This window comes from Astatotilapia calliptera, chromosome 14 (genome assembly GCF_900246225.1).
Source record: "Astatotilapia calliptera chromosome 14, fAstCal1.2, whole genome shotgun sequence".
NCBI classification, from domain to species: Eukaryota; Metazoa; Chordata; class Actinopteri; order Cichliformes; family Cichlidae; genus Astatotilapia; species Astatotilapia calliptera.
In genome coordinates, this window is record NC_039315.1 from 4,115,191 (window position 1) to 4,143,032 (window position 27,842).

The 27,842-nt window shown below is 41.7% G+C and overlaps 1 protein-coding gene across 3 annotated transcripts in view; it reads right to left on the bottom strand.

Annotated features, from left to right (window-relative positions):
• Positions 1 to 9,895, bottom strand: part of pak1 (p21 protein (Cdc42/Rac)-activated kinase 1) — a 72,089-nt gene extending 62,194 nt beyond the window's left edge. For all 3 annotated transcript variants that reach the window (XM_026191685.1, XM_026191690.1, XM_026191684.1), the window contains exon 1: positions 9,718 to 9,895. The gene's annotated coding sequence lies outside the window, so the exon portion shown is untranslated. The remainder of the gene's footprint in view (positions 1 to 9,717) is intronic.
• Positions 9,896 to 27,842: the final 17,947 nt, after the last annotated feature.

The following is a 27,842-nucleotide window of genomic DNA, read 5'->3' on the forward strand; positions in this document are numbered from 1 at the left end:
GGGAACTATTCACACACACGTATGGACACACACACACACACACACACACACACACACACACACACACACACACACACACACACACACACACACACGGAGTCTCTGCATTGCTCTTCTATCTGTTTATGGTTCTTTTGTCTCTCTCACTCAGTGTGTTGCTGCAAGGTGTGGTTGGTCACAATGAGTGGGTGGTTCCTCTACCATATGGTCCCTGGACACACACATGATTACACGCACGCACACACACACAAACATAGAACATGAGCTCTAAAGAAGTGGTGATTCGGCCTTGACTGTATCTTCACTTGCAGAAGTCCTTCGTGGTATTTTCGTGTTCACGTCTGTTTGTTGTCTGTTTCAGACACGAAACTGTGAATGATGTGTATTAAATTATTATAATGATTTTATCTGTTAATCTTTAGTACCACAAAAAAGCCTTTATTTAAAAGACCAGCTAAAATAAAATAACTGTTTTACATGGTCATTCCACTCACAGATGCACATTTATTGGACTTTTCACAGTTTTTTTTTTTACATTCTATTATGTCTTTTTACAGTGTTTATTATTTTATGTATAAACCATTTTAAATTTGACTTTATTTCTTTGATGTTTTGTCTTTTTGATGTATTTCAAATGACTTATTATTACATATTATTTAATTTTTGCTTTGATCTTGTTGTGCCCTGTTATCATCTTGCTGTGAAGCTCTCTTGTGAGAAAAGTATCAAGCACAGTCTGACTGACGGGTAAACGGTCTACGATTTGGATCCAGAAGCCTGAGGGACTGATAAGGACAGGAGGGATATTTGGGGTTTTAAGCTGTGGTTCAGATAAAGAAGCACTTGTGATGTGAAACACTACTTCTGAACACAAGTGCCAAAGAGCTTATGGTCTTCAAGGACACATAAAGAAGTGGTCATGTGACAGCACGTGCTAACATGCTGTATTATGTTAGAGCAGCAGGTTGCTCCTGAGCTGTCTTCAAAAACAGGCTCAGCGTAAAACAGCAGGTCTCCGTCTTAGCGCAGGAAACTCAGTGCTGACAGCAAATAAATGAAATCACTGATGTTGCTCCTGAATGGCTCCACCTGCGACAGCTTCTGCCTCTCCTGGGGTGAGGGCTCTGATCAGGCCGTGTGGCGACTCCAGGTTTAATGAAACTGATCTGAAGCAGTGGAATATTTCAACATTATAATTACATCCACAATATTAAAGCCATCTTTTGATCCTGAACCATACTATTAACGGCTTAGAGGTGCACCATCACCCTTCCTTTCATCTGCCTCCACAAGTGGATAAAATACTTAAGAAAAAAAAGAATCGAGCGAGGCTCACAGCTTTCATCTGGATTCAGCCAGTCAGCCTGTTACGTGGAGAGAAAAGGAGCGTGCATGTAGTTTTGTGCTGTCGGGGTTCGTCTAGACGGCGTGCTCAGCAGCTCCAGCAGCCTTCCAGGCAGACAGGCTATCCATTATTCAGCTGCTGGCAGGCTTCTGGTGCTCCACAGCCAGTATTACTATTTATGCTGGTACAGTTTGTGAGTTAGTGTCTCAGAAAAATACTGTATGCAAGTTAACAAGTAATTAACTTCAGTGCTGACTGTAAAAAATCTGCCTGAATTCATATCTGCAGCTAATTATGTTTCATCAATAGCTCAGAAGTCATTTAAATCGTGCTCTATCTCCTCCCAGGCTTTTCGATTCATCACACCAGCCAGGTAATGCTAGCAGCACTGCTGAGTCTGCACAAATGTGACAGTTAAAGATGGAGATTAACACTTATTCACAGTTTCACAATCACACAACCAGAAACCGGGTCAAAGGTAGCCTGTTTTTGTCCACCCAGCAGCCGGGGCTGGGTGATGCATCCATGTTTTAAAACACCCCACAGAAAATTAAAGTTGTAGGTCTTCTTTGTGAATGAGTTTATTTCCAGTTTATCTCACAATAACATGTTAGTCTGGATCCAAAACAACAAATTACAACACAAACTAACCAACCAGACGGCTGGAAAATAAGTAAAATTACAGTTATTGTCAATAGAGTCTGAACTTGAACTTCCTACCTTCACCTTAGTGGGTTTGGGTTAACCAAAATTGCCCACAGGTGTGAATGTGACAGCGGATGGTTGTCTGTCTATGTGGCCATGTCCACACTAATATGTTTTCATTTGAAAACGCATCGTTTTCTCTGCGTTTTGGCCTCTCGTCCACACTGAGACGGCGTTTTGGGTCAAGGAAAACGCAGCGTTTTGAAAACACTTACATTTTAAAACGCAGTTTTCGTGTCGCAATGTGGACAGCGAACGCGGAGACTTTTTGAAAACGATGACACATTTTAGTCATGTGATGCAGTCATGTGACCAATTAAGCCAGGATAGCGGAGGGCATTACACAGCAGTTGTTTTGTTTGCTCTCAGTTTTGACAGCCCTATTAAAGATTCATATCAGTCTGTACATGCTCCAGATAGCTTTTCTTCAAATTCTTTAATTCTCACTCAACTTTGTACTTCTGTGTTACTCGCAGCAGCAACTCCACCTCACTGTTAGCCCATTTAAAAAACTCGGTGCTTATCCTCGACATTTTGCCGCGACGTTTCAAAGAGCCGGAAAGTAAATAAGCAGCAGACAGAAATGAGGCAGGCTGAATCTCCTTGCGTTTCACGCTTGCGTAGAACTGGAACGTAAGCGTTTTCGGCCGTTTCAATGTGGACACACAACTCTGTGAAAACAACTGAAAACACTAGTGTGGACGTGGAGCGTTTTCAGACGAAAACACAGTTTTCAAATCTATCCGGGCTAATGTGGACGGAGCCTGTGTGTTAGGCCCTGTGACAGACTGCTGACCTGTCCAGGGTGTACCCTGCCTCTCGCTCTAAGACAGCTGGGATAGCTGGAGCATGAATTGGATAAGCGGAAGAGAGTGAATGGATGGACCTATGGTTACGAGCTATGGCTAGCAACTAAAAACGTGGCTGGGCTCTCCATTAGAGAGAGTGAAGAGCTCAGTCTTTGCCTCCTCGATACTTATTAGGTCAGGCGTTTTTGGCATGTCTAACTGGGAGGAGGCCCCAGGGCTAGATTCAGGGCAGCCTGGAGATATTACATTCAGGGCTGGACTGGGACAAAAAATCGGCCCGGGCATTTTGACTAGAGACCGGCCCACCAGGTATTATAAGAAAAGCCATAAAGCCTTTGAATGAAAACAAATGCTGTTGTGACAGTGATGTATGCTGTCCTGTTGGTATATGTATAATTTCTATACATTTTACATCAGATGAAAAGTCCATCACCTGTTCAGCTCTGATGATTCAGTAAGGACATCTCCTGGTTTCATGTTTCCCTCTCACCAGATAACCAAACCGACATCATGACCAGCAGCTTTACAGCTGTGGCTCCAGCAAACATCAGCTGATACTAGAAATTAATATTAAATAAATTCTAACAACAGCTAATAAATCTTAAACGTGCTGCTGTTGTTTAGCGCGACATCAACTGGTTTCCTCTTTCTGGCACAAAGTGGGAGATAAACAAACAAGAGAGAAAAGCCGATCAGCTGATCACTGATCAGTTTCATGATTGAAGTAGCAACAGGAGAGGGAGGGGAGAGAATGAGAGAAGAAGAGGCAGCTGTGCACCGTAAAGACACAGAATAACTCTAGCTTTGTGTCTTTTTCCATCCTAGCTGAAGTACAGGACAAACTGTGTTCCTTCTCAGCTCAATATTTTCTCTGAATACCAGACGATTCTGTTTTTTACAGGTCAGTTGGCAACTCTACTAACTAACCTTATGAATAAAATAAAGTTCACTATCAGTAACATCATAACACCCACCCAGCTGTATAGAAACTCCATCATGCTGGCTAGCAGTACGAGTTATTGTAACAACGAAAATAAACTGCACCTAAACTTGGTTTATATCTGACCCAGATAGACTGCAGGTCATAACTTCTTACCTGAAGTTCAGTTCACCTGACACTCGGACTGGCGGCCGCCTCGGGTCTCTCCTCCTCCTGCCTCACCTTTCCCTCATCCACCTGCTGGCCTTTGTGGAAGCTCCGCCATAGCCACCACCAAACAACTGAGTTATTTTTACACATCGGCCAGCATCTGACCAATCCACCACCTCTCATTGTTTATACCGTTTCAAAAACAACAACAACAAAAAAACATCGGCCCGTAAAAACGAAAAATCACCATCGGGCATACCGGTATGCCCGATGACTAAGGATGGGTACCGGTGTGGCACCGGTTCTGACATAAACGGTAGTAACCAGACCGAAAAGCAGCGCACATTTCGGTGCTTTATTTCGGTGCTTTTTTTTCCTGAGCTGTGATACACTTCTAGCCAATCATTTTACGTTTCCCAGGATAGTAGGCGGGGCCAGGTACGTACGTTCTTTTATGCAGAGCTACAGATTAAAAATGCCCAAGGCGAAGCGGTCAAAGTCTGGCTGTACTTCACAGCAAAAGATGCAAACTCAGCAGTCTGCAACAAGTGCTTTAAGCTGATACTGTGATACTGTCAAAGGAGGTAACACCTCAAATCCGACGAAACACCTGGCGACGCATAGCGGTTTTTTTTAAAAGCCGAGAAATGCGCCGTATTTGATGGCAGCAGCAGCCGTTCTTCTCTGCGTGAGTAGCTTAATGTTGTTCGTGTGTAATTTACGTTGAGTAGGCTAACCATGTTATCACATTAATGCATGTAAGGTGAACTAGCAAACATCATCATAGCTACATGCGGCTGTCTTCTTGTTTGATGGCAGATGCTCCCTTCACCCTGGCCAAAAAGGCTAAAATGACCAAAGAAAAAGAGGGAAACAGCTGAACATGAGAGGTTTTTGGACAAAGTTTGTGTTTTTTCCATTGATTAAGCACTGCTTCCAGCCAAGAGTGATACCATATATGCCCCATAGCTGCAGAAAAGGCTAACATTGTTATCTTTTTACAAAAAACCAGCTGAATATGAGAGGTTTGTGGACCAATTTTGTGTTCTCCATTCTTTAAGCACCGGTTTGAGCACCGTTTGAGCACCGGCACCGTTTCAAAAGTACCGATTTGGCACCGGTATCAGATAAAACCTAAGCGATACCCATCCCTACCAATGACATCTGAACTTGGGAACGCCTTGGTGTCCCCCCAGAAGAGCCAGATGAGGAACCGTGGGAGAGGGAGGTGTGCTGAGACTGCAGCCACAGCAACACAGATGCGGATAAACACCAGAAGTTGGATGGAAGTCACCTTACTCTATTTTTCAAGTTTACCCTCTTATATTGGCTTATCTGCAACTCAACGAGGAGTACAGCTGTTCATATCTGCCTCATTTAATACTTTATACTGGATTTTTAAAGTACTTTCCAAGTAACACTTCTGCAATGGCAAGAACAGAAACTAATGGGCTGATAATGTTCGGCTTCTGGCCTCGATTTAGTTGTGCTATTATCATTATGTGTTTTATTTGGTTTAAACTTTAATTCTTGTGAATGTGTGATGTGCTTTCAAGTGTTTTGCGTCTAAAAATACAGTAAAGGTTTAATAGTTAAGACGAAGACTCCTGTAGTGATTAACGACACCCGGTCAGTGCGCTCATTCAGGGTTGCTGTGACTGTGCGGTGTACGGGTCACAAACAAGTGTTCTTGCGGGAAAACAAGTGACATAATGAGTTTATTTATGTATGGGAATTTTGCTTAAACAATAACTAAACTCATTGTTTCATCCGCAGTTTAAAGTAATACTGAGTATTTTTTATCTCTTCTTTGATACAAAGCAGTCAGAATATATTACTGGGTCAAAAAACTGATGCTTTCCTGACTTATTTGATCATGATATCGAACTGAAAATGAATAAATGACTTCATTTGAGAATCATGTGCTTTACACCTTTCTGTGTGGTTTGTTTCTGGTAGAATAAGAGACTTGCATTGTAGGTCATCAGGTCTAATTCACTCAGAGTCAAACAAACCATCTCTGGGGTTAAAAATAACTTCAATGGCAGGTGAGACAGAGCCTAAAGACACACACACACACACGGTCCTCAGTCTCCTGAAGAGGCCGAGCCCAAAGCCACAGGAGCCAAATGGGTCATTAAGTCCTCCCAGCTTTCCTCGCTCCCGTCAGGCTGCCGAGGTGTCAAAGCCACAACCGGGTGGCCTCCTGCTTCACATGGGGCCATTAAAACATTTCAGACACACCCCTAATTTCCATGGCAACCACTGCCTCGCCATCACCCCTTCAACAACAATGTCGTGTTCATCACAGCTTTCTTCCACTGGTAGAAGAGCACTTTCACACCACTACACTCGATCTACGCTGACTCGTATTTGGCTCTCCGGCTCAGTTATCGGCCTCACCTTTTCTTCACACAAGGAAACCAGAGAGAGCAAAGTGACAACCCCGCTAACATCAACTAACACCAAGCTCAGCTATGTGACATTTGTGTCGATGGTCACAGAGACAAATTAGGACATCACAAAGTCGTAAAATGTCTCACCTTTTTATGACTAAGAGGCACAACACCTGGCTCCCTAATCAACCGTTTTTTCCGTCAAGAAGGAGGCGTTTGCTATGAAATGAGACAGCATGACATTCGTTTACGATCACTTCAATGATACATCAGTCCAGGAGCTCAGAGAATCACAAATGATACAGAGGGTGCTAATGCAACCAGTGTACTAAATCTGGTAATTACATTACAGTTGCATTTATGTCATGCTGGGTGGGAACATCAAACAAGCACACTTCTTTCATCCTGCGCTACAATCAGCTGATTTCAGTTTGTGTGTGGGAGGAGTTAAATGGTGGAGCGAAGTAGAACTTGTCAGCGTCTCCATCCCAGCAGCCAGCCTGTTACCTGATCTTCGACAGGTAACAGACTGATGGGCAGTCAGGCTTGCAGCCTCCATGTTTCTACAGTAGAATCACCATGACGACCACTTTAAAGAGCCTTTGGGCTGGTTTTGATGCTTTGTGTAGACATTGAAATAAATACCGGATGTGTACTCTCGCTAGGACATTAGCACAGGGATTATTGGTGTGTGGGACTGTAGCTTATGGTTTATGTCATTAACTGGTAATTATGTAACAATGTGTTTCAGGTCATTTTACAAAGTAACAAGAAAACAAATGTAACAAACTGGTTTTGTTCTGGGCAATTAAGCAACGTACTGCATTACTTTTAGGAAAAATAATTACTTTTCATGGATACTTTGACTAAAAAAGTAATCCCCCCCCCTCCCCAAAAAAAAGTAACTGGTTGCAACTGCTGGGAAAACTGGGACTTGGGCAAAGGGACCGTGGTGATGTCACTGTTTTTGTGCCACGCATCCATAACGGCACATATCATGTTTTGTGCATGCTAAATACGATACCTACAGTTTTTAAAAATCCAAAAACACTGAGGTGAAACTTTAGCTTTAGCACTGAAGGGCAGAAAGTTGTTTGTCCATCCTTTTAATTCAAAGTTGCCTCAAATGTCAAATAAAAGTTACAGCACCCTCGTCCGCCTCTAATCAATAATATGCAGCAACCAAGAGCCACAAATCCTCTCTTCCAAAATCATAAATGGCGAGAGAATCCCCCCAGAAACAGGAGCAGTGCTCTGATTTCTGCTGAGCCACCTAGAAACAGGAGCTTCAAGCAGAACACAGTGAACATGCTGAAATCTAGAAGGATGTTTCGCTTCATTAAAGGCAGAGCAGCTGATGTATAAGCACAGTTAGGTAGCACTATCAACTTGTGAAAACTTGCCTATAATCTTCCCCAAATATTCTTGATTCCCCAAACGAGAGCAGAAAAAGACATTTCAGAGAGAAGAGAGCAGCATGTGTCACTCTGTTCCTTGATGTGCATTTCAGAAATGACAAAGTAGAATTTCCTGTATTCATTCATTTCTTTGTCATCAGTTTTCCAGTAGAGACAGACTGATAATATGTGAACTGGGAGGAAACTGGTGCAGAGGCACTCATAAAAACAGTGTTGTTATTTTTTTCAAGGTTCAGTAGGAAAGAAATTTGAACTACTGGGATGAATAACTAGAAACATACAAGCTCATTTTCATCAAAACGCGACATCCTCATAGTTATTTCTTATAAGCCTTCATGTTTTTTCTTCTCATAAATGTAAGTCTTTTCTGCGCATGAAAGTTCAGTAAGCCGGTGATTCTGAATTTCCATGGATGTGAATGCGAGCGTGAGTGATCGTCTGTGTCTCTGTGTTAGACCTGTCGTGGGCGTACCTTGCCTTTAGCCCTATGACAGCTGGGACAGGCTCCAGCACCCTAACGACCATGTTAATAAAATCCATGGATGGAAATTTGATAGTTTTTTCTCATGAATTTACAACTTTAATCTAGAGATTTTTTTTCCTCAGAATTTAATAGCCTCACTGAGCCACTTAATGTTTTATTTTATTTTTTAAAAAGAATTTTTAAACCGTCATTGACCCAAATACACCATCATGCCCTAGCTACAACCTTTTTCCCTTTCGGCTGCTCCCTTAAGCGGAATTTACGGTTCAGCAGGGAGACCACATTTGCAATCCACTGAACCATAGGTTCTCTGCAGGTAAACAGGGATGGCCCATCTACCTGCATAGAGCTCAGTGGTCAGAGGGAGGCAGTGAACAAAAATATGTAATAAAGCTGGTCTGGTACCCACTCTTGCTTGTGCTATTGTTGTTTTATGTGTAATTTGTTCATGCAGAAGTAAAGCTATGGAAAAAAATCTAAGGTTTGACAAGAGTGATGTAATCATACTGTGCCTGCACAGCGAAGGAAAAAACACAAAAATGTAACCGTTAAAAATCCATAGAACATATCAATACAGTGATCAATAGAGATTCAATCATCTGAAGTCCAAAGTTTAAATGACTTTTGTAGATTAAAGTATGCCTGAGATCAAGCCCCCCCCCCCCCCCCCCCCCACCAAAAAAAGCATCATGCTGCACATTTTCATAACATTTGTTCTATGAAAATTTGGCAGCACAAATTATAACAGAAGAAGAAACAAAACTAACAGCATATACCGTGCTTAATGTTTTCCACTGGTTCACTCAGTTACTATCATCTCCAGCTACAACATTAAAGGGATGTACACATTAATAAGTCAATAATTGTGATCCCACCACACATATAAGATTCCACATAATGTGTATGTCTTCTTTAGTACATGTACTTGAATGCCCAACTGTGTAATTTTAACTTAAGTAAAAACGAAATACTTCTATCACTTCTTTCTAAATCAGTTATTACGTACTAAACAACCTTCAGAGAAACTTTTCATCTGTGTTTGGACTCACTGCTGCACATAAGTGTGAAATCTTTTGTGTTTTCTGCCAGATTTGTCTCCTGCATTTATTTCTGATGATATATTCTGATTTCCCGTGGTCCCCCGTGTGCCTTGCTCTTGGTCTCCACATGTGCCATCCCGTGGAAAAAACCCTGGAAACGCCCCTGCCGGTGTAATAAAATAATAATCATACCACCCACTCCTCAGACTGTTACAAGCTCTGATCTTTGTGCGGGTTTTATGGGCCTGCAGGTTCCGGGCCGTTAATATAGAGGTGCAGTGGACAGAATAAGGAGATAACAGTGCGCTCCCAGCCTACAGTAATCATTAACCCCTTCTATTCTCACGCAAATGAGCTCCCAGCGCACCATGCCCGACTGAGAATGGAGATGCAGGGCTAATTCAGAGATAAAGTCCAAAGGTTCACTCACCACTTGTCCGGTCGTAAATGTAAATCCCACAGTGCCTGCGTGGTAATTTCCGACACCGGGACACCACGTCTCCTGTAGTGGGAAAACTCCGCTACCCTGTCGGCTCAGCCCTGCTGTGCTCCGTCTCCCTCCTGGCTGCTTTTTTAACAGTAAACTTGCCGAACCCAGCCTATTGTTAGCGAGGCGCAGAGAAGGCTGCTGCACAGAAACGCCCGCCTCCTCCAGCGCCATTGGACCCCGTTCAGTCTCTCTCTCCTCCGATTGGCTGAGCCAGATGTCCCCTAGGATCCAGGGCGGGTCGCAGCGCCCCGGTTCTGAGCGCGCCGTGGTGCATTCACAACACTAAAAAATAGTGAGAAATTTTACTTTTCGTTGGGTACTGGCTCCCGGCGTTGCTTTCATGTTTGACACTGACAGTAGATCGTGAAAGCGGAAAGAATAAGGAATTTATGAAACCATGAATAAGACCTGATTATCAAGACACAGATATGGGAGCAGTCTGTGCCAGTCAGCTAAAAATGCAAGTCAAATCGTTTTATCTACGAAGCATATTTAAACACAAGTAACGGAAAGATTTTTACTTTAACATGATATAATTTTGATAAATGTTTTATTGTATTAAACTAGATTATTTGTACATGTAACATGTAACAGTTAGCTAACTGTTACATGTTACATGTTACATAGCTATTTAAGATGTCTTATGTTATCTGAAATAAATCTGTTAAATAAAAAAATACCATCTGACTCATTTTAAATTAAAAGTAAGTTTAATGTTTTAATGTTTCTTTTAACAATGAAAACAGTTAACAGAAAATAGCTGTTAAAACAAATAAATCAATTATTTGATGATACAGACTTACTGGGATAAACGACATGGTAAACAACGAACATGTTTGGGAAATTAACTTAATGAAGAGGGGAAAATAAAAGAAACCTATGAAACAATAAATATAACAAATAGATTATATCTCCAGAACTTTCATTTGCATGTATGACATTATTAGATTAAAAATATATAATTTTGTAATCAAAAATTTTCAAAGTAAATAATTAAACAGGTTATTCTACGTACTGTTGCCTCATTAAGTGGGTCCAGTGTAAAAATTGGGGAGCCTAAGAAAAGTTGTAACGCTTTATAAAAATATGCTGTGTCTGTAATAACTGGACGAACATCTATAACTGCTCCTTCTCATTTAAAACCCGAGATAGAAAAAAGCCTAAATTTAAGAAGGTGTTGAGCCGTTTTAAGAATCTGAAGATAAAATTATATTATTTTATCTTTCGTCCTCTGGTAAACTCAAATTAAACATGTGGAGAAACACTTTTTCTGGTTTTACTTTATGGGGAAAAAACAGAAGAAAAAAGAATTTACAATAAATTTGATGTCAGTTCCATCCAATCACATATCATGTCAGGTTAAACGAGCCATGAAAAGAAGAATGGGATGGCGTCATCTAGTGGCGAGAGGCTGTTCAAGCCTCACGGTGGAAATGAGGAACGCATATAAACTCAAACGGCTGTTTTCTAGTTCTGAAAAAACAAAACCCAAGAAAGTTTGGAAAGATTTGGAAAGCGGTGGGGGCAAAATTTTGCTCAGGTCCTTGCTGAAGAAAAATTTTCTAAAATTTCCTACAATTATAAACAATACACTCACTATATACACGACTCTCACAATAAACATTGCCTGTCTTATGAAAAATAATTCCTAATTTTCCCAATTTGTTTGGACAATGATTAGAAAAACATAAAATAAGATAATAAGTCACACTGACAGAAAACTGAAAGTAAGAAAATATCTCTTTATTATCTTTATGTCTGTAGACATGTTGCTTTCAGTGGTTTCAGTGGTTCGTTTCCTCCCACACACACAAACAATTTCACACACATCAAAATGGGTTTTTTTTGCATATTGTGTGTCTATGTGTGTGTAAGCTTAAATTTTGTCCAGATATTCACAAGTAATACAGGCTGAATTTTAATGACTTTAGTAGTACTCTGACTCTGACGGTGATATTTTCTATGGTGGTTCATGGTTTCCTGAGGACTGACAGCTGAGCGTAAAACAAAAGAATTTAATGGATTTAAATAAAATAAGACAAATGCACTACAGATAGTTTACATGATATTCCAAATAGAGTCTAAAACTACAAGGAAGCAACCGTACTCCAAGTCAAAGGAACATGAGGAGCTGGCACTGAAAAATGTGGGTGTCTGGGCTCAGCTTTAAAAATATGGTGAGGAGCTTGGTCATTACTGACCTCATAGCTCAGGTGTTTCAGACGTCTTCTACTTGGAGGAGACCCATGACACTTTGTTTTTCAGCAGCCCTGGGAACACCTTTGTGTCTCCCAGAAGAAGATGAAGATGGCTGTGGAGACATCCCTACTACCCCCAAACCTGGACGTGTATATGTCGTGGCTATGATGTGACACAGTTTAAGCCTACACTCTGTGCATTCAGATCCACAAACTAAAACACACGATGAAATATATAAGTGAGGCTTTCAAAGTTCTTCTTATCTGATGTGTATTACATCACTGTAGAACAAACCATAAAACTGTAAAATGTACTTTCAAAACTATCCAGTGGGCTGGGTTGGACACAAAGGCCCGGTTTAGTCCCCCAGATCACACATTTGATACTTCTGAACCTGCGCAACAAACTTTGTGAGAGCTGTAAAGTATAAAAGCCGCTTGATAGACAGAGCACTTGTATTGAGCCAAATGCTTCAAAGTGTTCCTTGATGATGTGATAAAGAACTGGCTTTCCTCCTCCAACCTCAAACAGGAAGCGCATGAAGCGAGCAGTGTCAGTGTTTATGTTACACTGACCAGGAGACCTCTGAGCAGGATGGCTGCAGTCGCACAGCTCTGCTTCTCCCTGCTGTTCACTCTCATCAGCAACATTCATGCAGACGAATTTATCGTGATAATCGAGGAAGAAGGAACACCGTGCACGGGATGATAACTTGCTAACTGAGATTTGCCGCGTCAATGCGGTTAACTTTTTTTTTTTTTTTTTTTTTTTTTGCCTGTCCCATTTGGTTCTTTAGCCATCAGAATTGTTGTCTGAAGACCAACAAGGATACCCAATGGATTTACTTTGCCAAATGGATCATCGTGGCATTGCCGTATTGGTCCATTTGGTCGATCTTTGTTTTTATTATTTATTATATTTTATTTTCAGATGTTACAGACGGGACAGACATCAGTGAGGGATAGGAAAGGGAGAAAGAAAGAGGAAGGAAAGGAAAAACAGAAGGGGAGAGGGACAGTGAGAAAGGGGGGGAGAAAAAAAATAAAAATCTCCTGGATCACCTGTTGAGAGAAGAATAGAAAACAAGCAAAAAAAGACAAAAAAAAAGAAACAAAGCAACATACTAAACACAACACCCTCGCATTAATCTAGCTAAGTGTAAACAGCAGTAAATACTAAATATTCAATGTTGTTGTGCAGCACGCAGGACAAATGTGCTTCGAAGTAGTAGCCAAGAAAGGTGTAATTTAAGTCTACGAGCAGTGAACACCCGTGTGCATACCTGTGTGGATCAGCGTGCTTGTATTCCAAAGGTTTCTCCATGTAACGATCTGCTAGGGAGTGTGTGTGTGTGGGGGGGGGGGGCACAGCCCCGTCCTCCAGGGTATGAAGCAGGTATGGAGGAGATCAAAACTCCAGACATCTAGAGGCCCCCAGAACACAAGAGACCATGGAAAACCAACAGCGGGGCAGCTGCGCCACTGTTCCAGCAAGAGCTGAGGAGAGTCCCAGATGAGGGTTCACTCAGCAGCCGCGGAGCAGAAGCCAGGGGGAGTTGCAGTGACGCGCCCATGAGCTCCGCCGGCAGCCAGCTGTGCCTGAGTGACCGAGCCCCAGGCCGAGAGGCCGGGGGCACCCCACCTCCGAAGTGGCCCGAGCGAGCCCCAGGTTCCAGGCCCCGATAAGCGGCCGCCAAGGAGTGAGCCGGTGTGTACCTGGACGCCCACCCCCAGACACAAAGAACCACCAACGCACCGATGTCTGAGGGAGTCCGCCACCGGCAGGGGAAGTGGTGGTGGGTGGAGATAGGCCTCCAAACCTTGGAGGGCCTGAGGTGTCCCCAGAGAGGTGGTGTCTGATACCCAACCTGACATATAGACACAGACATACAGGCACACACAGACACAAACATCCATCCCCCCCCTCATGCTCTCATATGCACTCAGGTTAACGTCATTTTAACGAGACTAACGCTGACAGCACTGGTATGAAAACAGCCTGCAGAGCATCCGCACTTCTGAAACTCTCTAATCTTTAAATGTGTGTGCTGTGACGTTATTTTGCAGGCTCAGACATACTTTTCAAATTCGACTTACACCCTAAAACATTTTTTTCATGGTTTGGTTATTAAATGTGAATGTTTACCTCTTCACCAAAGACAGACAGGTCATTGTTCAGTTGTTTTACTGATGCGACACACTTGAGATCAAAGTTGGACCATATGCATCTACCGCAGATCGGTATCTGTCAATAGTCAGAAGATGCTTTTGACAGAACTATAATAGGCCCAGTCATGCTTATTTAATTTATTTAACTATCATTTCACAAGAAAATATGTCTCTTGAGATTAGAAATCTCTTTGGCAAGCATGGCTATCTCGTCTTAGTCAACATGTACTGATATGCATGAATTTGAAACAATATGAAATGAAACTGAGCTCAAACCACTGAAACTATCATCTCAGATAATGAAGAGAAGTTACTCAGAATCTATAACACAAGATAAAAGCGGTGTGTTTGTCTGTATGAGAGTATGAAAACACGCACGCACGCTGCTTACAGATATGCTGCTTACAAAGGAGATTTTTAATTTCAAGTGTCAGATTTCCTGTCAAATGAAGGTGAGAAGGCTCCACCTCATCAGCTCGACTCCCGTCTGTTTTGGCTGCTCTGCTCCATAATTCACTCTTTATTTGCTCAGATTGGTTCTCCACACTCTGAATTCCTCTAACAGAGCATTGTGGCTTAAAACTCAGATTTTGTTCTATTAACAAATATTTTTGCTGGTTTCACTTTATGGGAAATAATACACTGAGGGCAAAAGAAAACATATAAATATTATTATTGTAAATTAAAGGAGGTGAATACTGAAGTGGCGCCACCACGTGGTAGAGTGAGTTGGTTGCTGGAGATAGGGTAAAAATAAAGCCAGCAGAAAACAGCAAATACATGAAGAAACATATAAACAGCTTTTACTGACCTGAAAAGTCAAAACAGGAAGAAGTCTTAAATTGGATGAGATTGTACCTTTAATAGGGTTTCTGAGTAGAGCGGACTTTGACTTTTAAGTTGGTGCCTCTGAATGAATGCAGCAATTAAAAAAAGTAAGTCAGTGAATAATCTGATTATTTTCCACAAGAAACGCAAATGTCACAGAAGTTTGATTTCCTACATAAAGTTTAGTAAAGTGAGTAAAAGGGACATGAAACTGACGCCAAAAGCTGAATAGGAAACGGAGAGATCCTCAGACCCTCTTTAGTGTGGTTCGTAATTTCCACCACCAGGGGGAGCCAGCGAGTAGAGGATGAGAGTTTTTCATTGGACACTGAGCTCAAGTCTTACCTGAAAAGAAAATGTCTGTTGGATTACAGGCAAGAGTGTGTGTGTGCTGAGATGTTTTATTTTGTAATTTACACAAAAAACTTGAAGGGAAACAGTTCCAGTGCTGATCCTGACCCACATCTCTGCTGTTATATGTCATCAGTTCATTGTTAAGATCACGTAAGTTAGCAAAGAAACTGAATCAGTGTTTGTTTCCTCAAACATCCAGGTGTAGGTAAAAAAAAAAGCAATTTATACAAATTAAAAAGTCAAAGTATTTTAAGAATAACATTTTATTTTAAATTGCTACTCAAGAACATTAATGGAAATTATGATCCGTCAGAAAGGATGAAATAATAATAAAACTATAACAGTGAAATTTTAAATTCAAAACTCATCTCTTGGTCGGCTGTAAACTCAGTTTTGATGTCAGAACTGGGAGGAGAGTACGTGGTGGGTACAAAATATCATCCTAAAATAGTCCTGAAAAAGTTGATTAATAAGGCATCAGTCAGTCACTTTGTTATACGTCAAAGTAATGCAGTGTGAGGTTGGCTTTTCATTACAATACAGCTGTCAGTTTGTGTAGAGTTCAATTGTTTATTGAAATATTTTAGAGAGAAAAGTCAATATTATGGTAAAAAGCTAATAAATTAAGCCAGGGGCATCACAGCCCACTTTGATCTTAAGTGGGTCGGACCAGTGAAACTTTTTTTTCTGTCTGTGTGAAGAAGGTTAATTACACATTTAATCCCTGATAGATCTTAATAAAAGAAGAAGAAGTGCCGCTTGAAACTTTGTTTTCCTGCATAATAAAGAAATGCTGCTGGAGTAAAGGAAAGCAATGTTTCTTGGTCCACTCATGCCTATTTTAAATTGTGTTCTTTTTTCTGTATTTCTTTTATTTCTTTATCTTTTTTATCTTCAAATAGCTGTTCAGCACTTTGTTTGAAAGCACTTTATAAATAAAGTTATTATTTTATTTACCTGCATGGTTAAAGGACAGTCGCCAGTTTTTGGAGTTTTACCAGCTCTGATGGAGTTAAAATTACTAGCTTGTGCTTTTTTTTGTATAAAGCAGCAAAAACAGCCTCTTGATTTTTTAGTAGATGAGTCTTGTTTGCTCCATATTAGCAGGACTGTCTGTAATGCATCTAATTTTGCTTTTCAGTGTCATAAAGCTGTTGAATTTGACTTAGAATAGAATAGAATAGAATAGAATTAAACTTTATTGTCATTGCACATGCACAGGTACAGGGCAATGAAATGCAGTTTGCATCCATCCAGAAGTGCTTTAGCCATGATATAGATATATTACAATATATATTAGCAATAATATAGATATGTAAGTATATTACAGAAATGGGTCTATTACGGTATGTTATAATGTACACGGTATGAAGTATGTTATGAATGTGCTATAACTATAAGTATGTACAGGCTATGAACAGGACATAAATATGAAAAACTATACAGAAATCTGAGATATAAGGCAAGTTTTATTTGTATAGCTATACAGCTATACAGAAATGTGAACTATGCAGGTTATAAACAGTTGTAGAATTAAAAATTATCGTATTTACAGCATGATTATTTACACAGAACTATACAGTAGTGCAGTTAAGATAAGTGAGATATGTGGATAATTTCTACAGAGGCTATATAAAGTGCTAGTGGTTGTGAGTGGTGGTTCAGTCCATGTTATTATTGTGTGTTTGAGGGTACAGGTGTCCATTGTGTGTGTAGGTGGTTGTGGGTGTGTGTATGTTCAGTCCATGTGTTTAACATGGGTCAGATGTCAGGAGGCAGAGTTCAGGAGTCTGACAGCTGTGGGGAAGAAGCTGTTCTGGTACCTGGTGGTCTTAGTCCGGAGGCTCCTGTAGCGCCTCCCAGAGGGCAGGAGGGTGAAGAGTCCATGTGATGGGTGACTGGGGTCTTTGATGATTTTCCCAGCCCTTTTCAGACACCGCTTCCTGTAGATGTCTTTTATGGCAGGAAGTGGTGCTCCGGCGATGCGCTGGGCAGTTTTCACGACCCTCTGCAACGCCTTCCGGTCCGAGGCAGAGCAGTTCCCGTACCAGACTGTTATACAGTTGGTCAGGATGCTCTCGATGGTGCAACGATAGAAGTTCCCCAGGATGTCTGAGGACAGGTGGTTCTTCCTCAGAGTCCTCAAGAAGAAGAGGCGCTGGTGAGCCTTCTTGACCAGCTTGGAGCAGTTGGTCGTCCAGATGAGATCCTCAGAGATGTGGACTCCCAGGAACTTGAAGCTGCTCACACGCTCCACAGCCGTCCCCTTAATGTGGATGGGTGGATGTGGGTCAGCATTCCTCCTGTAGTCCACGATGAGCTCCTTGGTCTTCTCGGTGTTAAGCAGCAGGTTGTTTGTGTCGCACCACTCAGCCAGACGATCCACCTCCTCCCTGTAGGCGTCATTGTCACTGATGAGGCCAATCACCGTGGTGTCATCTGCAAACTTAATGATGGTGTTGGAACCATCAGCAGGTCTGCAGTCGTGGGTGAAGAGGGAGTAGAGGAAAGGGCTCATCACACAGCCTTGTGGTACACCGGTGTTCATTGTGATGGTAGATGAGCAGCGGTTATCCAGCCGGACATGTTGGGGGCGGTTGGTCAGGAAGTCCAGTAACCATTTGCAGATGAGGGAGCTGATGCCCAGGTCTGTCAGTTTCCTGATGAGTTGTGAGGGGTGGATTGTATTGAATGCTGAACTGAAGTCTATAAACAGCATTCTGGCGTAGGTGTTGTTGTTGTCCAGGTGTGAGAGGACAGAGTGCAGTGCGATGGAGACTGCATCCTCTGTGCTCCTGTTCTGGCGGTATGCAAATTGGTGGGGGTCCAGGGTGGGGGGGGAGACAGGATTTGAAGTGTGCTAGGACCAGCTGCTCTAAGCACTTTGTGATGATGGGGGTGAGTGCTACTGGGCGGTAGTCATTGAGGCAAGATGGGTTGGAGTTTTTGGGTATCGGGACGATGGAGGTGGATATGAAGCAGGCCGGTACCACAGCGTGGGCCAAGGACAGGTTGAATATGTCTGTCAGCACTCCTGCAAGCTCCCCAGAACACGCTCTGAGAACACGCCCGGGGATGCCATCAGGACCTGCAGCCTTGTGGACATTGATCCTGCTCAGCACCGCTCCTACATCGGTGGGGGAGAGAGTCAGAGGTTGGTGGTCTGGCGTCACGTCTGCTTTGGTTGTGATTGTGGGGTTCCCTCGCTCAAAACGAGCATAAAAGTTGTTGAGCTCGTTGAGGAAGGAGACATCAGAGGATGCGGGGGAGGGTTTGGTGGTCCTGTAGTCTGTAATGGTCTGGAGTCCTTGCCACATGCGTCGGGGGTTGGAGTTGGAGAAGTGTTCTTCTACCTTCTTTTTGTAATGGTGCTTGGCTTTTTTTTTTTTTGGCTTGAAATAGTCTTTCAGCGCAGCAGCATCTTCTACCAATGATGGTGGTCTGAAGTTCAGAGCAATCGATTGTGCGAGAGAATTTGTAAGTTTGTCAAATGTTGACTTACTAATTTTGGTCCTGAAGCCAGTCATTTCATCAGGTTTGGGCTGCCGACACCTTTTGTTTGTCGACCTTCTAGCGTTAACAGCTCCCAGTGTTTCTGTGCTTGTTGCAATATGTTTTGCATTTAGATGGTACCTTCAGGTTGAAGTGCTTCGGTGGTAATGCAAACTCCTTTTTGCACAGTTTGCACAAAACCACGCTTTTATCAAGGCTTCTGTCGGGTAGTCTTTTGAAATGAAATTTCAAAAGTCCGAGATCAGTCTGCGCTTTCTTCTGACTCTTTGTAGCTCCGATGTGTGCATCAGTGGTATACGAGGAAATCGTGCATTGACAAAAGTTCCCCTTTACTTGGAATGCAAAGTGCAATTAAATGCGTTTTTTTTTTTTTCAAATTAATTAATCACAATTAACGCGCTAAATTCCCACCTCTACTAAATCTCCTTCACTGTACAACATGATCAAAGTGCTTGATAGCTGTACACCAACATATCTTTAATGAGAAGAGTGATTTACCTGAACAGCAACTAAAACACAAAACCTGTGAGTGCTCCACCTCTGCCTGTCTGAAGCATGCATTCATTCAAAGTTTGGAGACAGATGAAATAGAACAGATAATCACGATGCCTTGAGTTACACAGCATGATTTCAAGGCTAGAAACACCCAGAATAACAGAGTTTCTGTTGCTGTTTGAAGCCTTCTATTAAAAACCGTGTTTCATCACTTCTTCCTCTCAGCAGCTTTAGTGAAGTGACACTTTAGCCTGTCACTAATCTCTCATGCAATGAAAAACACAGATGCCTGTGCTGTCACTCACTATGGAAAGCTGGCATAAGCTTTCTCATTATTAATTAGCATAGATCATCACTAGGTGTCATACTGTACCCATGTTTTTATCCCAATTACTGCAATGAAGAGAATTTAATTATTTTATGTTTTGAAATAAAATGTGCTTGAGCTCAGAATCGTTCAATTGTCACAGCTCTGGTTCCTTTTGACTCAGTGTTTTTGACTTCTTGTGTTTTAGTGTTACTTTGTATCATAGTTCATACTCTGGTTCATTTGTAGTCTTAGTTATTCTGTTTTGAGTTTCTTATATTCCCTGTTTAGCTTCTTGATTATCAGATTCCCTCTTGTGTCCTTGGCCTCTGTGTCTCTCTGTGTGTCCGTGTTTATGTATGTTGTGAGTTCTTGTGTCTTGCTTCCCTCCTCATGTTTCCTGTCTTATCGTGAAGGTCTATAGCTGTGCCCCAATTCAGGTGCCGCACTGTATGCGGCCTTCGCGGACTACGTGGGGCAGGAACTCTGAAGAGCCAGAAGGGCAGAAGTGTGAGGCTTGTGAAATGGGACGTCTACCCTCCGTCGCGCTGCTCAGGTTGCCTAGCAACCATGATACTAACCACTGGAAATGTTTCACACAGAATTGTTTGACAGAAGGAGAAAAAATGTTTTTTGTTCGTTTGTTGTTTTATGAGATGTTTTGATTTGTTGAGTATCTGAGGCTGAGACCACAGGACTGTAAAAACATGATTGTTGGGCTTCATTTCTGTACTGAACAGTCATTTAAGATTAGCTAGTAAATAACAATCAGCTAATGTTGTTCATGAGACTAAAGTCATAACACTTTGGTAATGTAAACACAATATGGCCAATATTATATTTATTATTATATTAATTATGATTCATTACAGCAGTGAGTTCAACTTGTTGCTGCCTTTCATGGTGTGTAACTTGAAGGCCCTGAGTACTTTCTCCCACACTGAAAACACTGGGATGATCACATTATTTGAACATTACCTAATAAGACTGATTCAGCACAGACAGTTATGTCAAACTTTCCTAGCAGTCCTTCACAAACAGGGAACAGTCTGTCTATTCTCTCCATCTGTCAGCTGCTGCTGGCTCTTCCTCCTCCTCTTCCTCACACACTGCTGAGTTTGTCCTGGTGGATCATCAGGGGTGCAAAGCCTCACAGATGATGTGCAGCAGTGGCTCCCTCAGTCTGTCCTCACTCTGGACACTTGCAGGTGTCACACATGGAAATCAAATGTGTGATAAGCTGCAGGATTCAAACACAAGTGTGACTTATAAACACATGTTCATATTTTTATTACACAATCAGAGAGAAAGAAAAAGAGAGAGAGTGCAGGACAGACAGACAGGTGACAGTCTCAGGTGTACACACTGCTACAAACAGGAGGATTTAGTGTTTGTGTTATTACAAGTGCTGAACAAGAAGAGTTCCCAGATGGTACAGTGGACACATGTGTGACTCTTTCTTTCAGCTTAACGAGTGAACCGTCTGTTATGAAATGGCTGTGTGCAGGCAGGAAAAGGACCCAAAGTGCAGACTCCGGAGACAAACGTGAACTCAAACAGCTTTAATGCTGAACTCAAAGTAACAAACTTCCAAAATACAAACAATAAACGCAGGCAGGCAGAACACACAGCATGAATGAGGGTAGATAAGGGAGATTGCGACACAGATCAAAGAGAACACAGGGCTAATATACACAGCAATCAGGGATTGAGAGACAGGAGGGAAACACAGCTGGGACAAATCAGGGCTGACGAGACAAAGGAAGCAAAACCAGACGCATTAACATGAGACACAGACTTTTAAAGTAAAACAGGAAACATAACACAGAGACATAAACCATAATACAGAACTCTAACAAAGAAACCAAAGACTATAAATGATAAATAATATCAAAATCAATTTCAATAATATAATAAACTCAAAACTCTGGGTCAACAACCCAGGCACCGTAACCGTCAGCTCGTTCAAACACACGTCAAAGTCCGTTTGGCTCGACAACACCGAGCAGAGGCAGCAATATAACATAGCTAACATTAAAAGTGCAGTGAATCCTGCTTGTGCCGTGATATTCAGGACTGCAAACCGAGCAGCATCACTGACTTTCAGCTTGTTGTGTTTGTGGCTATATGACTGACTTTAACTATCCATAAAATCATCACATTCTCTGTAAAATTAAGGTCGACTATTAAACAGCGTATATTTTAAAGTAAAGGCTTTAAAACCAAGTTAGTACAAACATCACTAATGTCACATAACTTTGCCGACATGTGGCCAACAGTAATGTTTTAATGTTCTTCATTATTAAACATTCGCACATAAATAACTGACATAATATTCAGTACTTACTTTTAAAGAATAACTCTTCAGCCGCCCGCCGTTTTTTTCTGACAGAAATATCCACACCCAACGCCGCACTATGTATTTTGGGACAGGTTGGGTCACAGTCTTATGCCGGACACAGCCTTCAAATTTGGGGAAATGAACTGTGCATTGGAGTACACTTCGAATTGGGACACCCTTCGTTGCATCGCTGTGACGTAATCGGGCTACAAATGTAAGTATACGTAAGTATAGTGTCGCATTCTCCCTCATCGCTGTGCGTTTCCCCTGTGTGCCTCTTCATATGTTTAGTTTATATATGTCCCAGTAAAGTTTTGCATTATTGCCCTTTCAGCAAATAAAGCTGTATTTTTGAGCTTCCCGTTTCTGCGAGTCTGCATTTTGTGTTCTTTCTTGCCTGCATTACAGCCGTCTATGACATTAATATCATATCTATTAGAGGTGGGAATCACCATACATCCTACGATACGATATTATCACAATACTTAGTGCACGATACGATATTATTGCAATTTTTTAAAAATATTTTGCAATATTCAGATTCTGTACATAAAGGTAAACTTTATCAATATTCATTTTATGTAATAACAAAGTCTCACACTCAGTCTTTCTCTCATTTCAGTCAGTTTTATTGTTGACAAACTGAACGGTTTGTATTACAGTCTAGTCCAACTTAACTGAATGCAACCATCTGGTACAATTATAGCTATTCTAAACTATGCAATTTGTGAAAACTATGCAGCCCCTTCAGCAACTGAAGAATTTGAAAGTAAATTAAAACGAAATATAATTTTACATTAAATAAAAAAGTTTTAAACTTAATTAAAATAAAACATGTTTATTGCTGCCAAAAAAAAGTTAAACACATTTGGACAGTGAAGGAATGTCAGGGTTCTTGCTCAGAAAAAGGATCAACATGCTCTGAAGTCAGAGTCCACAAAAACTTTTTTGTAACAAAATATCGATTTCTGCTGTCCCTGTATCGATACATTATTAGCAAACAAAATATCACGATACTACACAGTATCGATTTTTTCCCCCACCCCTAATATCTATAAAGTGCAAAGAAGATACTTACTCCAGTATATAAACTTCACCTTAGACATGCATTCAAAAACACAATCTTGACTGTTAAAACTGCTGCTGTTAGACATTTACATGAGGCAGATATATAGTGATCGAGTATGTATCTCGAGGCGCGATCGTGGCTCAAGAATTGGGAGTTCGCCTTGTAACCGGAAGGTTGCCGGTTCGAGCCCGGGGCCCTGTTTCAGGAAGCCGGTTTAGTGGAAAAACTGAGTAAGTATACCCTGAGTTAACGAAAACTCTGGGTTTTCGGTTTCACAAAGCGAGTTCAGATGAAGCCTCAGTGAGTCACCATGATGACACACTCCGTGAAGCTAACCTGCCCCCTAGCAGGTTTACTACAACTAACCCTGACTGTCTCCGCCCCTTTGTCGGAAACCTGACAGTAGGAAGTGTCGGACATGGCGTGCCCCGTCCTTGAAGAGCCAGTAGATCGTGAAGCCCAAATTCTCCGCAGAGCTCTCCACCGGGAGAGAGTGATTAGAGCGCGTTTGGACATTTTATCATTTCCTGATGATTTCCTGTGTGAACGTTACCGTTGTTCAGCACAATCTATAATTTATTTGAATAACATCCTCAGGCCATATATTACGCATGTGACACATCGCGGACATGCTCTCAGTTCATTACATATTATTTGTATTGCACTTCGGTTTTTTGCAAACGGGAGCTTTCTGTATAATATTGGTGACGCTGAGCACGTTTCCAAGGCTACCGTCTGTCGGGCAGTCAGGAATGTTACAGTTGCACTGAAACGTCTCCTGTACTCGTTTGTGGTGTTCCCCGGTCATAGACCCACAAGATTTATCAAAGAGGGATGCCACAAAATTGCAGGTATCAGGATGAACAAAACTTAATTCATGATGTGGTGATACTTGAACTACTACTTAAATTTTACATTTATTTTCACGGTTCCCAGGCGTGATTGGCTGTACAGATGGCACTCACATTCCAATCATTGCTCCTTCAGTAAATGAAGGAGACTATGTGAACAGGAAGTCTTTCCACAGCATTAATGTACAGGTACATAGTTCCCTGTAGCATTTCAAACTAACAAATTATTTCATCATAGTAATGGATGCTAATTTGTGTTCTCTGCACTGTGAAGATCATATGTGATGCTGCCAACATTATCACAAATGTGGAAGCCAAGTGGCCAGGCTCTGTCCATGACTCACAAATATTCCGTGAATGTACACTGAGCACAAAATTTGGACATGGTGATTTGAGAATACTTTAAAATATATAAAGACCAATTGCTTCAGGGACATTTGAACTGAAGTGTATCCTTCTGTCTTAGGAGAGTTCACTGGCTACTTGCTTGGTGATAGGGGGTATCCATGTTTACCCTATTTGCTTACCCCTTACCCTGACCCTGAACCGGGCCCACAGCAGCGATATAATCTGGCTCATTGCAGGACAAGAGCCAGAATTGAAATGACTATCGGAATGCTTAAGGCCCGGTTCCAGTGCCTGCAAAGACTCAGGGTCACCCCAGAAAGGGCATGTGACATTATTGTGGCATGTGTGATTCTTCACAACATTGCCACAATTAGAGGAGAACACTGTCCTTCTGAACCAGACATCAGCAGTGATCCAAACCATGAACATCCTGACCCTCCCACGGACATACAAGATGGAAGCGCAGTCAGAGACACCATATGTCACAATCATTTCTTTTGACCCGTCACCTCAACATGTTGAAAGAAGAATAAACAGATTTTTTGTTCAACTGGCTTTATTGGTCGCCTGTATTTCCTGTACACAAAGTATTAAAAGATGTAAACCTCATAAAGTGTCTCTGTTGCTTCCTCCTCTGTAACAGCTGTCAATGTTTCTTCATTATTTTCCTGCAGTAAAGAAATAAACAACATTGCTGTTCTACTGTAAACTCATATAATCTGTGGAGTATTACTCACAACTGCATGTTGGTCTGGCTCAACAGGAGGCTGCACCAGATGCAGTACACCATCACCATCAACTGATAGAATATGAGGTTTATACAGGTCACTTATAACTTACAAGGGACCAAATGGCAATTAACAAACATACCAATCACCTTACACTTCATTGTCATTATGCTCTCAAAGACAACCAAGACTGAGGCAAGGCAAGATCAGTAGGAAAATAACTTCACTACAAAATAATTCATTATGGTAAAGAGTTTATCAAATGAATGAGTAGCACTGCAAAGGTGACTGTGAAGAAAGGATGTATGCACATCATGTATTATTTTGAATTTACCTCTTATGTAGGCACTTGTGTCTTGCGGGGTTATTGACTCAGAGGATGTCCCCGCAGAGATGCCTTCGGCCACAGGGCGCCCACTGTTTTGGCTGAGGGCCAACTGCTGAGCCTCTGTGAGTGGTGGTGGTGGAGGACCCCAACCTGTTTTTCGGGCCTCCGCTTTTTTTCTGTTGGCTATAACGGGTCACATTTGAGCATACAGAGTAAGCAAATATGTACTTGTAATGTGCTCAGATAATTTCAATAAGTGCTTACAGAAAGAAAATTAATGTAGCCTCTAACTGCAATTGATTTACATCGGACAAACAGACCAAGCACTATGGCTCATAATACAATTACACCTTACCTGTTTGGACTATATTTTTATATTTCATTTTTACTTGCTGCCAGGAACGTTTGGGGCCTGTTGGGTTGCACCTGCGCTCACATCACGTCACAAAATAAAATGTATAAAATAACAAATAAAATAACATATGATAAAATAACGTGTTAAATGGGTGGAAATCCCTAGATCAATGTTTATATTAACACTCACGCATTGACTCTGTCGGCTATGTTTTGCCATGCATGCTCCCTTTCTTTTGCAGCTGTGGCTGTGTTACTTTTTTCCGCGGAATTTGCATGTTATCGGCATATGCTGCCATCAGAATTTCGGCCTCAAGCGCTGTAAAATACATTGACCGCGCCTTCTTTCCCTCCGTCTCCATGGTGACTCGCTTAATCTGTGCTCTGCTTATCAGGGCTTTATGTATCCTCGTCCGCGCGCTTCACTTGGGGTTGATGCAACTCCGTGTTGATTGAACTAATTGTTATCAGCCTTTCTGAAACCGAATATTCCGAGTTGGACAGTTCGGGGTTACTCAACCCTGCGTATCGTTTTTCACTCTGAGTTTTCTAAACCGGCTTCCTGAAACAGGGCCCTGGCTCCGACAGGCTTGGTTGTTATGTCCTTGGGCAAGACACTTCACAGGTTGCCTGCTGGTGTTGGTCAGAGGGCCTGGTGGCGCCAGTATCCGGCAGCCATCACCAGTGTGTGGATGACTGAATGTGTAAAACGCTTTGTGTCCTTAGGGACTAGTAAAGCGCTACACAAATACAGGCCATTTACTACTGATTTGAGAAGTGTGGATGCTCTGCAATCTGTTTTCATGTTAAAGTTGTTTTTTCTTTGACATCTGATACTCTCTCTCACACACACGTGGCTTTTATCTGTTTCGTACACTTTCCCACACGCAGTTCTTTATTATCTCTGAAAACATGTTTACTTCAGTGGTTTGATGTCCGTTTCCTCCCACATATCCTCCACATCTGTCCATCAATCATTTCTCTGCAACAAATGACCTTAATTTTGTGTCGATTTGGTATAAATCCCTACACATACTAAAAAACATTTTAACATTTTAGCCTTTTTCCTGAAAGGGTAAAAAGCATGTAGCAGCATGCTGGGGTCAAGACTCTTGCAAAAGAGATTTTATCTCTAGAGTCATAATTTTCTGGTTCAGTGAAAGTTAAACAGTTATACATACATACATATATATATATGTATATATATGCCCTTGTGAAGTGGCTGTTTGGTATCTCCAATGACCAAACAGCCACTTCACAAGCGCATGGCACAACATAGAAGAGCCACCTCCACAGGACAAGACTCAGCAGTCCATCCGCATCTTAAGGATAAAGGAAACTCTTTTGAGGATGCAAATGTTCACATTTTGGACAGAGAGGACAGATGGTTTGAAAGAGGAGTGAAAGAAGCCATCTATGTCCACTGTGAGCGACCATCTTTGAACAGAGGCGGTGGTTTACGACACCAACTCTCTGCCATCTATAATCCAGTTTTGAGTTCCCTCCCCAGACGCCTTAACGCCCACTCACATCCTGGGCCATCTGACCTCAGGAATTCGCATGATAAGGTGGGGCCAGGTTTCACAATGAACACACCCGAAACTCTGGCTGATTGGGACCCACACCCAGTTTCACACCTTGGCTCAGGCGATTAGAGGATCATCAGGAGGTCCTTTTGTCCCACTGTGGGGGGAAACTCCCACTAGGTTTAAATCTGGGACTCTCCACCATTTGACCTTAGAACTGAAGAAGCTTCTCGGATGAGAGGTGAAACGTCTTCAAGCAACTTAAAGAAGTCCAGACGCTTTTCTTTGCAGGCTTCTTTGACTAAGATGACCTGGATGACTGAGAGCCTTCACAGACAAACTTTGTTGTTGTTTCTCTGGGCTCAATTTCAGCCTCAGGAGCATCTCTCAGAAGAAAAGCGTAGAAAAGCGTTTTGCAAATAATAAGATAAAAAGATTGTTGAACCAGGTGGTATTCTCTGGAGTTTAAGACCAAACTCAAACAGTGAATTGACATTAGACTGGAATTCATAAGATGAATAGAAATGCTCCTGAAGCTAAAGGATTCATTCATGTGTGTGTGTGTGTGTGTATATATATATATATATACACACACACATATATGTCACGGTTCTGGGTCCGTTGGACCCAGTATTTTGAGTTTATTGTGTTTTGAT